The sequence below is a fragment of the Alligator sinensis genome, unplaced genomic scaffold, assembly GCF_000455745.1.
Source record: "Alligator sinensis unplaced genomic scaffold, ASM45574v1 scaffold344_1, whole genome shotgun sequence".
NCBI classification, from domain to species: domain Eukaryota; kingdom Metazoa; phylum Chordata; order Crocodylia; family Alligatoridae; genus Alligator; species Alligator sinensis.
In genome coordinates, this window is record NW_005842427.1 from 1,051,957 (window position 1) to 1,066,579 (window position 14,623).

Consider the following 14,623-nt stretch of genomic DNA (forward strand, 5'->3'; position numbering starts at 1 on the left):
GCCCGTTGGGGCTGTGCTGTGATGGCAGCAGCTGCTCAGCACAGAGGGAAGAGGCCCCCCTGCTTCCCATGCTGGCAGTGTTTGCTGCTGCTGCTGCTGCTGTTGCAGGGTGGCAGTGTTTCCTGCTGCTGCTGCTGCTGTTGCAGCAGGGAGCACCAGCCATGGGACAGGGGAGGGGCTGCTTTTCCCATGCACTCTGCACCAGCTCTGCCGGTGTACTGCCCCCTGCCTGTACTGTGGGGCTGAGTGGGTCACTTGGAGTGAGCATGCATGGGAGCTAGCAGGAGTGTGGGGCCCACACCAGTGTCCCGGAGCCAGCACCATCAGGGCCCAGAGCAGGATGGAAGGAGTACAGAGTCCTGGCTGGCAGGGGCTCAATGGAGCTGGGCCAGCTCCCCCCTCTCCCTGCTGGTGCAGCCCAGCCCAGCTCCACTGACCCTGCCAGCCTGTGCCCCGCTCTGGGCCCTGCCAGCACTGGCCCTGGGACATTGGTCCCAAGATGGTGACCAGGGGGCAGGACACCTGTGAAGGGGCAGGGCTACTCATGTGGCCCTTGACAGCTTTCCAAAACTGGGTAAGCGGCCCTCCACCTGAAATAACTGTCCGTCCCTGCCTTACACCCCACCCTTACCACTTTCTAAAAGTTATTTGATTTCTTCTTCTTTTGACTCATAACCCTTGTAACAAGTAGGGCAGTCCTCCCTATGCCACTGTGATCCCAGCCAGGTCCTTCTGATCAATTAATTAGAAGCCCAAGTGTGACTCAATTCTATACAATCCATCACACACTCCCTTCTGTCAATGGATTAACAGTCTTGAAGGAAAATCCACTTAAATCAATTCCATTAATTTGCTAACAGTCTCAGCCAGGCAGGGCTGTGGGGTCAGCCCCAGAAGCTGCATGCAGGTAAGTGTATGGAGAGTGGAGGTTGGAGATCCAGGGCTTCGGGACTGTCCAGGGTGTGTGTGGAGGGGATGGGTGTGGGGGAGAGAGAGAGGGAAGATGCCTGCCAGCACTGGGGAAAGGTAGATGGGTGCCAAGGCTGCATCAGAAGAGGGTTATGGGGAGCTGGGGCACATGATTTCTGAGAACAGGCTGTGGGAACTGGGCTTATTTAGCCTGAGTGGGACTTGGGGGCAGTGGTGACATGTAGAGGGTGCGCATGCACCCCCTGAGAGTGCCAGTGCACCCCTGACTGGCCCCGCTTGCTACTTAGACAATGGGCAGGGGGGCAAGCAGGAGCGCTGATGCCCCCCACTGCAAGCGCCAGCCAGGGAGTGAAGGTGGAACCATACTGATTCATACATGACCTTTGCTTGAGAAATTGCTCTTAAATGTTAACAAAAGAAGTGTGGTATATGATATTGCCATTTCAATCCCCCCAAAAAGACAACTTGTATTTGATAAAGACATGCTCAAGATAGTTAATGGACTTGAATCTTCTATAGAAATGGGGGACAAAGGGATGGGGGAAGGGAAGGGCACTCTCCCAAATACAGGGCAAAATAAGAACTCAAACTACTGATGTGGGTAAGAATGCTGCCATACTGGCTAGCACAGAATATACTGTAATCACAAGGTAAAACGATGAACTATTTACCATGAGCAGATTCAACAACAGAAAAGTTTTCAAGCATAGAATTTCATATCTAAATATGTCACAGCAGGGACCAAGCAGCCAGTAAAAACATGGTCACAAACCTTATGGCAATTGAGACCAGAATTGAGACCATGAAAAAATTTAAAATCATCTTTGTGCATGTATGTAGTTGTTCAGAATTGATGAGTTCACCTGGTCTAGAATGACAGAAGGTAGCTGAGGGGGTGGTAGTGGCAGACGCCTTTTCATGCATATGATTTGAGGAAAGCTGGTGTGCAATTTCAGCAAGAAAGAGTAGCAAGAAGTTGCCTCCACTTCCTGAGATGAAAGTGGAGTATTTGGATAAGAGGAGGAACAGTAACACCCTGGGAGATGTCAATGGGTCTAACTTTTCTGGCTGATTTTGGAATTCAGAGCAAGGGCTGTGGTTGGCTGTATTTGAATCAAACCTCTTTGAAGTTGCTGCTTATCATGCAAAAGAGCAAGTGCTCTTCATTTTTCATGTCCTTGTAGGATTATTGAGAATGGACTCCTTGTGCTTATTAACTGTTTATCATGCATGTTTCAAAACCCAAGAGCAATTAGCAATACCTCACATTTTATAAGCTGAGGGAGGTAATCATGTTAGTCCAGGATCAGGCAATTACTTTGAGTGGAGGGATGCTTAACAAGTTTTGGTGAGCTCCTGAGGGCCTCATGGGTAGCCCTACCCTTTGATGGGTGTGCAGAGAGAGGCATGGGGTGTGCCCAGGGGCCACCAAGAAGAAGAAGCGGCGAGTACTGTTCTCCAAGGCACAGATGCTGGATCTGGAGCGGTGGTTCTGGCAGCAGAAATACTTTTTGGTGTGCCAACCAACTTGGGACTAAGTCTGCAAAGCCAGGCAGGGGACACAACAGCTCCTGTCAAAGCACAAGGTGAAGCTCCCCACGCCCCCCACAACGACTCCCTGCAGGGGAAGGGGGCAGCACAGCATTGGCAGGGCCTTTGCTAGCAGGACTGGTCACCCCCGCCCACTGGTCACCATTGTGGGACCAGAAGTCCCACCTCTAACTCCTGACTTTTGTCATTGGAAGTCCCTCCCCTTGACCTGGAAGTACTTCTTTTGGGAGGGAGGGTGCTGGTATCTTGAAATCGAACATCCCCCCCTCCCTGCCCCATCATATACTAAAAAATAAAACATCTACTATAACTTATTTTAATTTTCTATACAAATATTTTTGTCCTGATTTATGTGTGCTTGCATTGTGTATCTAGAGGCAATTGCATAATAGCTCAAAATACAGTCCTATACAGTCCTACTCTTGTACAGGCTGGGTCCTGCCACCAGCTTCTCTTGGGTCCTGCTGCCACTGGCACCTCATCATCTTTGATAGGTGGCCACGTGCAGATAATAATTAATTTTCTAAACTTTTTAGGGGCCCCATGGACTGGATAGAACGGCCTGGTGGGCTGGAATCAGCCTGTGGGCCATATTTTGCCTGCCCTTGTGTTAATCTGAAGTCAAGCAAAAGACAGGATGTTGTTGCACCTTACAGACTAATTGAATTGGAGGTGAGCTGAGTTAGTAAGAATACACAGGAAACACTGATGCATCAAAAAGCACCACAGAGCAACTCTTCAGTTAATGCAGGGACTGTTGTCAGCCCACTGCCAACAATAATGGAAAATGTGGCAAGCTATGCCAAATTCTGCAGGTTTTGCTGTTAAAGTTAATGTCAACCACTTTTCCAGTGATGTCTTGTAATTCTGACAATGGAGCAAGAACAGCATATGCAATGATTTGCTCGGATCTTGGAGAAAAAAGCTTCCCAGATACAAAAACATCTGGGCAAGTGGTACAAGCTATGCAAGGAAGTTGAGGTCTCTTCTCTATAAAAGGTTTTCAAGAAGGAGATAAATCTGTATGGGATGGATTAAGACTGTCTTTTTAGTTCGTTTGTGAAAAGTAAGGTCTTCTAAACAGGAATGGGGCACTAATATTCTCATTTGTATTACAGTTGTACTTAGAGACTCTTACCCAGATCAAACCCCACTGTTTTAGGTACTGTACAAATGGATAATGTAGGCATGCCTTCTCCAAAGAAGCCCACAAACGATGGATAGGACAAATACATGTGCAGTGATTTCTTCAAGCTCTCACAGGAGGCTAATGGCAAACCCTGATCTTCCTGCTCTCAGCCCAGGACATACCCTTTAGCTCAGGTTGAGCAAAGTCTGCTTCAGCTGTACACTTATTTCATAATGTAGAACGTGTCTATGAGTATTAGGATGGTGATTATGTATAATTTGATGTCATCATGCTAGTACTTCTGTTGTTTGATATACTGTGTGTTTTGTCTGAACTCTAACGGAGATGCAGCCAAGGACCTTATGACCACAGAAAAAAAAAAGAAAGAAAAAAAAGTCCCATCTGCAACTCAATATTTTTCACTAATGGAATGCATGGTGGCAATGAGTATTTTCCATTCATTAGTATAAAATTCATGGAAAGGGATCCCAGAAAACATTCCAGTGGGACTGGACACAGAAGTTCCCCCAGTAAAGTTCCCTCCCAGAGAGACTACAACATGCAGTCTTTAGTTTCTCTCTCCAGTATTCTTCTGCGAAGTCCAAATTCTAAGCAGAGACTGGAGTTTGTGAGGGGCCTACAGAGGGACTGAATCTAGTACGAAGGGATGGAGTCCAGCATAAGCTAAAATTTGGGTGAAGGTTCTGGGAAATGCAATGGGCTTGTTTATCAGTCCTGCAGTATAGATGTCAGACAGGACAGGGCTAAGCATGACCTGCCTATCTGAGTCCATGGATGTCCTCCAGAGCTACAAGTTTGCAACTAGGGCTGCTCTGGACCTGTCTCCAGTGGTCATTCTCATGCCTTGAAGGACTGAGGATGCAGGAACAGGTGCTAGGGATGAGCCCAGAGTAGTCCCTTGGGCAAACTGGTTGCACTGGAGCGTGTCAGCAAACTCACATGGATAGACACAAGGTATAAGCTACAGGCACAAAGCTGAATGCTGTTGCTGTCTCGCACCTGAATTTGAACACACATTTGGATAACGGTGAGTGCTCAGCATAGACCAGGGAAAGGGTTTATAGGCATGCATTGCTCTTGCTCACAGAGAGCCACCCTTTATGAAAAGAGAGATCCTCGTCAAGCCTTTCTTTATGCCTGGCCTACAGCTAGTTAGAAATTTGGGCAGGGGAGAAGTGAGAAACCTGTCTCAGTTTTTATGGACATATTGTCCCAATTTTTTTAGTTCAGGTGTTTCCTGGGAGTTTTCTCTGTTTCCAGCTCAGCTGTGTCAGCAGGAGGGGCCAGCTGAGCATGTGGGCCTTATCCACACCTAGTCCTGCACAGTAACTGGCCACCTCACTTCCGCTCAGCTTCCCTCCAGCCTTGCGGCTGCTGCCAAAGGAAAGGGAAGGCTCACTTCTAGCTTGAGCCACTACAGGCATGTGGCTGTATTCTCAGACTCAAAAAAGTGAATGTCTATTCACTTCCTTGCCACTTCAATCTACGCAGCTTAGACTAGCCTGCAAAGATTGAATCAATTCAGGCTCGGGGTTTTTTGAATGTCTGTATATGGCCATGCTGCCAAAGATCTACAGTTGTGGCGTGGACAAGCCCAGCAAGGTTGATATGAGCCAGGATGGGTCCTTAGAGGTGATTCCCAGTGCTCCAGCTATTGAAACAGGCTGCAGAAAAATCCCTGGTCCTTTCAGTGCATCTTCAGTCCTACCCTGGCCCTGGGGGATACAGGAAAGGGCATGACAGGTTCTTTGCCATGGCAAGGCTCTATGAGGAAGGCTGGTTTCAGGCTTATGGATGGTCTTTTCTCCTTTTGAATTCCTAAATCAAATTGCTAGGGATGAGAAGAACTGAACACATCCTCTGATAGTCTCCCCAAACCAGCATGGCGAGGACCCCTCACTCTGCACCAATGAAGGGGTTTCTGAATTAATGGCATGTCTCTAGGCAGCCCCTTACAGCAGAGTTTGCAGGACATCTCCAAGTCATGGTGAGGGGTTGCATTGCATTTAGATGTTTGTGCCTAGCCAGCAGTAGCTCACCACGAGGTGGCAGTGTCTTGTCAGCGTTCCAGACCTGGCCCAGACCAGGCTGTGTTAGTGTTACTGCTGTATTGTCTCACCTGTGCCCAGCCGTTTCTCTGCATTTTACCTGGGGTATAATTTCTAAATCCCTATTGTTCCTCTAACTTGCCAGAGGGAGGCCATCTCACTGCACATGGTACATTTCTGAAGGACAATAGCTGTATTAAGCCAAATCCACTGGAAGGTGTCAGTGCCCATCCACTGCTATTTAGCATTTAATACAGCAAAGAGGAGGGTTTGTGCATTGTTGTTCAATATCTAAATAATGGCTAGGAGTTACAAATCATTTGTGTGGCACCCTGCCACACCAGCCCTGCAGCTTCCTGCATTACTGTTGCATGCTCCAACAGGAGCTTTCCTTCCTCGTGGGGTGGTAGTGTGAAAGTTCAGAGCCATCCCCTCCTCCAAGTGCTGAAGGCGGCAAACACAGAATCTCCCCAAGCTGGGAGGTTCTGACATGGCAGCCCATCTCTTAGGGGCCCAGCCCTCCCACACCCAAGGGTGTGAGCCCACTGACCTTTCAGGTATTGCTCCTCAAAGAAGGTGAATAAGTTGACCTCTGTAAAGTGAGATTTTTGAGTCATGCTAAGGTTTTGAGCAAGACTAGGCCCAAGACCGAAGTAAATGCTAAGATGACAATTGCAGTGATTTCTTTGCATCTTCTCCATATAGTAAAAATAGATCATTGGAGATGGCAACCAAAAAGCTGCAGAAGTGAAAGTATGAAAAGGGATCAGGTATGTGTGGTTGTGTAAGCATGCTGCGAACCTGGGGAGATGGATGCAGCTGCTGTGTTTCCTGCCTCTGAAACTTGGGTCAGGAGACACCTAGCAATATCACACACCCAGTGAGGGATCTGAGGTTCAGCTGACTGACGGCCATTACTGTAAAGCTCTTATCTTGCCTGTCAGGTCTGATATATATATATATATTTATATATATATAAAAAATATTTGTATACAGCCTGGGGGTTATGAATAAAGCTTGCTTGATACCAAATTGGACGAGTTCTGTGTCAAATCCCAAGGTGCCCTGGTAAAGAATTCTTAGAAGTAACAACCTCAGAGCTGTAACCTCCGAAAGCTGTAACCTCCAAAAGGAAAGGATTTCCTTTTTAACCTCCAAAAGGTGCCATGTGCTGCACTCTTGCAGCCTGACCACTGCTCCAGAGTGGGAAGAAAGGGAAGCAGAGGGCACTTCTTGCCTAAGAACCAAGCATGTGGACCCCAGACCCTTTGCTCCCTGTCTTCCTGGCCCCCAGGGGAACCTGAGGTGCCTTACCCTTCAGTGGGAAGGGTGAAGAGTATGAGTGGAGCAGCAATTACCCTGCAGAACAGCCATTGCTCCATTAAGTCTTTACTAGGGGTGTGCGAAGTAGGCCCTATTCGATTCAGATTCAGCCAGAATCAGGGACAGTGATGCGAGTAATTGATTTGGATCGCTATCCCTGATTCGATTCGGCCAAATCCAGATCTGAAGATTCAATGCTGATTCGGAGAATCAGCTATTCGGACATAGACACAGCTTTAAAAGTTTTTTCTACATACCTCAAGGTCCCAGCATGGCCTGTGAATGCTGCGATGCTGGGGCACATGGAGCATCCCACAGGAGTGCAGGGGCCCTCCACGTTCTCAGAGGCGAACCCAGAAGTGGACCATAAGTACTTTTACATGGACAGCACAAAGGGAAGAGAAAATAATTGCCTTCTGCTCTGCCTGCCTGTGATCTACTTGGTCAGAATCTCCTGGCCCAGGAAGCATCAAGTGTTCACTAATGCCCTGAGAAGAGGGGTAAGGCCAGGTCCTAAAATAAAAAAGACCTTCTGGAGGGAAGCAAAAAAGGACAATAAATTAAACAGAGGAGCATTAGTTCATTGCTACAGATATAAACGGCCACCTGAGGGCAGAAGAAGTTTGGGTCTGTGGCCCTGTCACAATTGCTTCTTTTTCCCTCTCTTATTCTCCTGTGCTTCTTTCATTGCACAACCCACTTAGTTTTTTAAATTCCCAATATTGGGAGACTAGCCAAGAAAGCAACGGCATTACTAGAAGCCTTCCACTAGTATTTCTGGCTGGGATTTACAGCTGGAATCTGTTGGATCAAGGGTAACCTCCATGTTGTACATCAGCCGGAGGAATGCAGCTTTGCTTTAACAAGTTCCACCCCTAATTAAAAACTCCTTCCTCCAGCCCAGGCAGAAGCTACAGGCACAAAGCTGAATGCTGTTGCTGTCTTGCACCTGAATTTGAACATGCATTTGGGTAATGGTGAGTGCTCAGCATAGAACAGGGAACGGGATTTATAGGCATGCATTGCACTTGCTCACAGATAGCCACCCTTTAGGAAAAGGGATATCCTCTTCAACCTTTCTTCATGCTGGTTAGAAATTTGGGGAGGGGAGGAGTGAGAAACCTGTCAGTTTTTATGGGCATATTGTCCCATTCTTTTCAGTTCAGGTGTTTCCTGAGAGTTTTCTCTGCTAACAGCCCAGCTGTGTCAGCAGGAGGGGCTAGCTGAACATGTGGGCCTTATCCACACCTTGTCCTGCACAGTAACTCTTGTGTGAGAACAGCTGAGACACTGGTTGGGAACATCCTGTTCCAGCTCCGTGTGTCAAGGGCGTTTAGCGTTGGGACCTTTACAGTATGTTACGTCCTCCACAGCAGCCCCAAATACTCTCTTCTGTGTCATTGGGTTTATTGCTCTGGGTAAGTTAGAAACATTCCACAACAAAGAACTAGAGATAGGAAAGACTCCGAAATGGCCCTTTGCTTGTCTCTCTCTCTCCTCCCTTTGCTTACCACCATTTTTCCAGAAGAGGCTGCAAACCAACTGAGTCACTTGTGAAAGAGAAAAAGGTACTTTTAAAGCCCCTACCCCACATCTCTAAATCAAATCTCTTCAAACAAGTATTTAATCAGGCGCCAGTCTCCTCAGAGTTGGAGCCTTGCAAAAGGCCAAGCCCCTGACTCAGTCCTTGGCAGGCACAAACCCCAAACATAGATAGCTCTGCAGTCTGGCCCTGCTCCACCTCTATGGTGCCAGGCCTCAGCAAGCAAGGTAGGGGGTTTCCTGAGCTGAATGACAGCTGCAGAGATGGGGAGGTGACCTGAATGTTACCTTCTCCTGCTGCAAGCATGCTCCCATGTGACACAGACAGAAGTGCAACTCCCCAGCCTAAGTAATGGCACTTCACAAAAAGCGCCATGAGTTAGACTGATTCTCCCGACCCTACAGACTAATGTTGGGCTGGGAGGATGGGGGATTGAGCTCCAATTTGAAGCCACTCCAGGGAGAGAGGCTGTGTGTCTGCAGCCTCTTCCACTAGTTCTGTCTCCCTTCTCCCAGCCCCTGGTGCTGTCTCAGGATGGGAGGGGGAGAAAGCAGGGGAGTCTATTCTGGGGTTTCCCCAGGCTGCCCTGGGGGGGGGGCAGGTGAATTGGAGCCCCCCAACTTGGGGGAGGGGGGGCTCCAATCCATCAACCCCACTCTCCAGTGCCAGCTGCGCAACCTTCCAAATGAGCTCCCTCTGCTCCCTCCCCCTCCCATTTCTGGGAACAGCACCAGGAGCAGATAAAAGTTAATGAAGTTGCTCTGCTTTGCCTCATATAATGGTGGTTCAGATTGTCATGGGATTGGGCCCTTTTAAAGTGCTCTGCAGCTGGGCACTTGGATTTGGTAATGGCTGTAGAGCACTTTCTGGGGCTAGGTGGGGTGAAAATTCTCACTTCTGTCTGCACCTATAGGCCACATCCAGACGAGCGTGGCTGTGTGTTATGTGGTGCCACAGACATGTCTGCGGCACCGCATATCACATGTCCATCTGTTCTCTGCATATCCAGAGGTCAAAAAAACCTGCACAAAGAAGCGCAAAGAGACACACATGGGGACATTGTGGTGTGCAGCACTCAAAACAGGAGCCTGGCCACCTGGAGCCACTCTCTGGCTGCCAGCCAGGCTTCAAGCAGCACGATTGCCACTGCTGGAAGCCCCAAGGACCCAGCCTCTCTTACCCCACCCAGGGTAATCTGCTGTGCGCCAGAGGGCACATGGTACAGGTGTTCCCTGGGGACAACTAGAGGCAGCACAAGGTGTCCCACTGCTAGTTGTTCCCGGGGAACCAAACATCCACACTCTTGTGGACACAGCCTTAGTGTTTGGGACTGATGCAATGTTGGGGCAATACTCCAGTGACCAGAGCTCTGAGGATGGAAGGCTCTGGCCCCCATAAATCCCATTTCCTGACTGGCAGTACTGCACCACTGTTGTCTCACACTAGCGTGGGCTCAGCTAGCCATGTGCAGGGGTGATACTGTAAAAGGATAGTGGGTGACACTCTGGCATAGGAAGGGCAACCACAAACCTCCTCTCTCTAAGGACGTTTCCCAATGAAGTTACTTCAGCAGAGAAGCAAGGCAGTCTTTATCCCAGATGGAGATTGTATATACACAGAATGATTTAGGAATTGGTTTGGTCTTTAAGTTCTAATGCTACTTTAATCCCAATGAACTGTTGAATGGAGACAAGCTCTCCATCAGGAGTGCCTTGGCAAGTCAATCAAGCTTGGTGTAACATGAATGCCAAAGGTGGCAGGAGCAAAGGTCAGGTTTTCTGCTGGCTGTGCAGCCAAGACGTGTTCTGCAAAGGTGCCATAAGGTGACTTCTCCACCCCCTGAATCTTCAGAAGAGCCCCTAGGACTGCTCCACACAGTGGTCTATTTCCTTCTCTCTTGGAGGAGCCACCAGTCAGTGTCCTACAAATCACAGCCCTCAACATGCTGGCCAGCGAGTTCCATGCACTTGAGGGCACAGTCATGGTACATCTCTTCACCTACAGGGATGTTTACTCATGTTCTTCTTGCACCAAGATCCTTGGCTTCTTGCAGGGTGGTACTATTGTTAGGTCAGAGATTAGCAGTGTCCTTTCTGCAACTTCCTCATTTGGAATCCCAACAACAAGCCCGTCTCTTGTGTTCTGCAGATGCTGAGACCCCAATGCTTTGCTTGTCCAGATAGGGACTTTCTATGGGCTTCCAAGGTTGCTCCTGGCTCCTGACACTAGTTCTAGGTTTCTTTTCGGGAGAAAATGCTCATCTTGCTTCTTAAGAACTGGCTCATAATTATTTTAATCTCCTTTCTCAGCAAAGGCCTGGTAAATATTGGCAGCTCTGCTTGTTGTCAAATACAGTGAAGAACAGGACCAAGTCTTGTGTTTCTCCAGCACTGGAATAGCACAGACAGAAGCTACTTTCCACTAAGGCCCTTCCATGAGGTTATCAGGCTGGAAGACCAGGGTATGGGTTAAGACTTCAGCATTTTTCTTTTCCTCTTACTTACCTGGTTCATATTAAGCCAACTTCCAACCCAGATGACACAGGTGAAAGATCACAGAAATAGGTCTGTTCTTCTGACACTGGGCAAGGACCTTTTTTAGGAAAAAAGCATACAGGACTATCCATGGAGTTCTCTCCTTCATCAAAGCTGCAGCCTACCCCAGCCTCTTTCTGCCTACAGAATGGTAGTATGGTTAAGGGCTTGCAGACCAAGCCCTGCGACGAGAGACTAGAGAACCTGGACCTTTTCAGCCTCCGCAAGAGAAGGTTGAGAGGCGACCTTGTGGCTGCCTATAAGGTCATCACGGGGGCACAGAAGGGAATTGGGGAGTATTTATTCACCAAGGCGCCCCCGGGGGTTACAAGAAATAATGGCCACAAGCTAGCAGAGAGCAGATTTAGACTGGACATTAGGAAGAACTTCTTCACAGTTAGAGTGGCCAGGGTCTGGAACGGGCTCCCAAGGGAGGTGGTGCTCTCCCCTACCCTGGGGGTCTTCAAGAGGAGGTTAGATAGGCATCTAGCTGGGGTCATCTAGACCCAGCTCTCTTTCCTGCCTATGCAGGGGGTTGGACTCGATGATCTATTGAGGTCCCTTCCGACCCTAACATCTATGAATCTATGAACCTAAGGAAACAGTGTATGTCGTCTCAAGGGCTCCTATACTAGAACACTGTAGCTCCAGTTCTCCTCTGTTGAGGCCATCCCTACTTAGACTGAGTAAATCCTTTGAGAATATGCGGTAGGCAGGGCAGAAATGTACTTGGGCTGGTCTGCACCCTGGGTGCTGGCAACACAGGAGGCAGCAGCTATCGCTAGCAGGCCAGCAGCGAGGCAGCTGCTGTTTTTGCTAACACACCCCCAGTCAGCATGATCTACCATAATTGTACCCTCATGGTGAGCAGGGAGGAAAGAGATCATTTAACCAGTCTTGTTCTGCAATGGGAAGTGTCATGCAATTCAGTCCAGACAGCATGAGCTGCAATGGTTTCTCATGCAACCTGTAGACTCCTTTTTGCTATGAGCTGCCTGTCAGGTCTGAGCACAGGAAGCATGAGCTAGGAAGAATGCCACACTCGCAAAGGAGATGGGAATGGGAATCCTTGCTCCTCCAACTCCCAGCAAGGAACATGGTCCTGTCAGGGCTCAGGGGATGGAAGCAGCCTGGACACGTTCCTATATGACAGCAGGAGTCAGGGAGCTTGGTGTGTGCCAGGGGTCCCACCACCTGGCCTCAAACTGGTTCAAAATGACTTGTGGAAAGCAGGATCCTCAATGACTTATGTACCAATCATACTGGGGGGAGCCAAATCCTTCTGATGTAGATGGAATTTGAAAATGGCGAGGAACCAGGGGACAATTCCCCATCTGCCACAATAGCTCCCCATTTTATTCAAGTCACTCTGCCAGTGGAAGGATTGGAGTTCATTTGGGTGCCCTGTCCTTCACACCAGACTGACATGAAGCCCAGGTGCAGCCTGCTGACCCATCGACAGCACTGCTACAGCTGTTAGCTTTGGGATGAGGTGACCACAGCCTACCCATATGTCTCCCACACCACCCCCAAATCCAAGCCCAGCTCCTTTCTTGCTGGATCTAACACCATGGATGCCCCTTGTTTAGATTTCAGTGTTCCACCCAGTCTGTGCAGTGAAACCAGCTAGTCTCCATTTCATCTCCCAGTGGTGGCCTGCTTCAGTTACCTGTAGGGGAGCTTTTAAAACCAAATAATTCTCCTCTGCTCTGTGTTTATATTGGTGTTTTTCCAAGAGACATCACAAAAACTTTTCTATTCACACTAGGCTATGTAAAACCCCTTTTCAACAAAATCTTTATCCATGATCTCAGCTACTAGCAACTCTCCAAAGTAAGTTTCTTTTCTTCCCCTTGCCCCCCTCTCCCCCACCACCTTTGTAACATCTCAAGGCAAATAGAATAAAATTGACCTTGCTTTTCATCTGGAGCTCTTTAACTATAACCCAAGCATGGAGAATATGGTGGGGACAACTGTATTGCTCTCTGCAGTCAGCTCTCACAATACTCGCAAGCTAAAAAGCCCCAGTTCCTGGAATCATGTGATTTATGAGAGAACCTGAACTTTCATTTTAAAAAGTACATTTCTAGTCCATCCCCAACCAAGCAGCAATCTGATAACTGCAGTCACCGCAGCTCTTGGGAACACAGGTGCAGTCTCCATTGACAAAGCCTAAAGCACTCCTGTATCTCAGGTTGCCATCGCACATGTGGGTGAGAAGTTCGGCTCACTCAGAAATGGCCCCAGCAGCATGCACTGTTTGACGTGTGTGTGTGTGTGTGTGTGTGTGTGTGTGTGTGTGTGTGTGTGTGTGTGTGTGTGTGTGTGTGTGCGCGCGGTGTGTGTGTGTGTGTGTGTGTGTGTGTGTGTGTGCGTGTGTGCGCGCATGCTGGGAGGGCTGGGTCAGTCACTGGGAGACTTGCATGGTTTGCATTCCACTGGCTCACAGCCAAGGCAAGCCAGCACGAAAGGTACAGAGAGGTAAAAGGGAGAATGAAATGTGCCACAGGAGCTGTCAGTGATCCTGCCTGCTCCCAGTGCTGGGTCAGAGCAGTGACCCATCTAGTCTTGGGTCCTGTTCCCTGCTGTCCCAGAACTCATCAGTCTAGTGAGCTGCACCCAGGCATGGTGAGTGCTGGGTGTCCTGGGGGAAAGGCTGGCCCCAGGACCCTTTATAATGTACCCATGGTAATCAAGCAGTAGGACCATGCAAGCTGGGAAAAAGGTGAAATGGGACTTCTAGAGCCAGGCAAGCAGTCAATGACCTAGAGCAGCAGTGAAGAGTGTGTTGGCCATTATGGCCTGTCTCACTGAATGAATGAATACTACCCAAGCCCTGAGAGAGGGATGGGTTTCCAGCCAGTGCATTTTGCTCTCAGTACCACTCACTTGCAGAGCTCCCAGCAGAGGAGATTCTGAGATGTTCCTTCTCCTTAATAATTTTTCATAGACATCATAGACATCAGGGCTGGAAGGGACCTCGGAAGATCATCGAGTCCAGCCCCCCGCCCAAAGGGCAGGAAGTCAGCTGGGGTCATAGGATCCCAGCAAGATAAGCATCCAGTTTCATCTTGAAGGTGTTCAATGAAGGCGCTTGAACCACCTCCGGTGGCAGGCTGCTCCAGACCTTGGGGGCTCAGACTGTAAAGAAATTCTTCCTTATGTCCAGCCTGAAACGATCTTGAAGTAGTTTGTGACCATTCGACCTCGTCATCCCTTGGGGCGCTCTGGTGAACAAACGTTCCCCCAGATGCTGGTGGTCACCCCTGATAAACTTGTAGGTGGCCATCAGATCACCCCTAAGCCTGCGCTTTTTCAGGCTAAAGAGCCCCACGGCTCTCAGCCTGTCATCATAGGGTCTGTTTCCCTGACCTCTGATCATGCGCGTGGCTCTTCTCTGGACTCTCTCAAGCTTCTCCACATCCTTTTTGAATTGTGGAGCCCAAAACTGGACACAGTACTCCAGCTGCGGCCTCACTAAGGCCGAGTACAGGGGGAGAATGACGTCCCGGGATTTGCTTGAGAAGCATCTATGGATGAAAGC

At 48.9% G+C, this 14,623-nt stretch overlaps 1 long non-coding RNA gene across 3 annotated transcripts in view; it reads left to right on the forward strand.

The window, feature by feature from the left end:
- The first annotated feature begins 7,896 nt into the window (after positions 1-7,896).
- LOC112551332 overlaps positions 7,897-14,623 on the forward strand; it is a 46,495-nt gene continuing 39,768 nt past the window's right edge. For all 3 annotated transcript variants that reach the window (XR_003095619.1, XR_003095621.1, XR_003095620.1), the window contains exon 1: positions 7,897-7,979. This is a non-coding gene — a long non-coding RNA (uncharacterized LOC112551332). The remainder of the gene's footprint in view (positions 7,980-14,623) is intronic.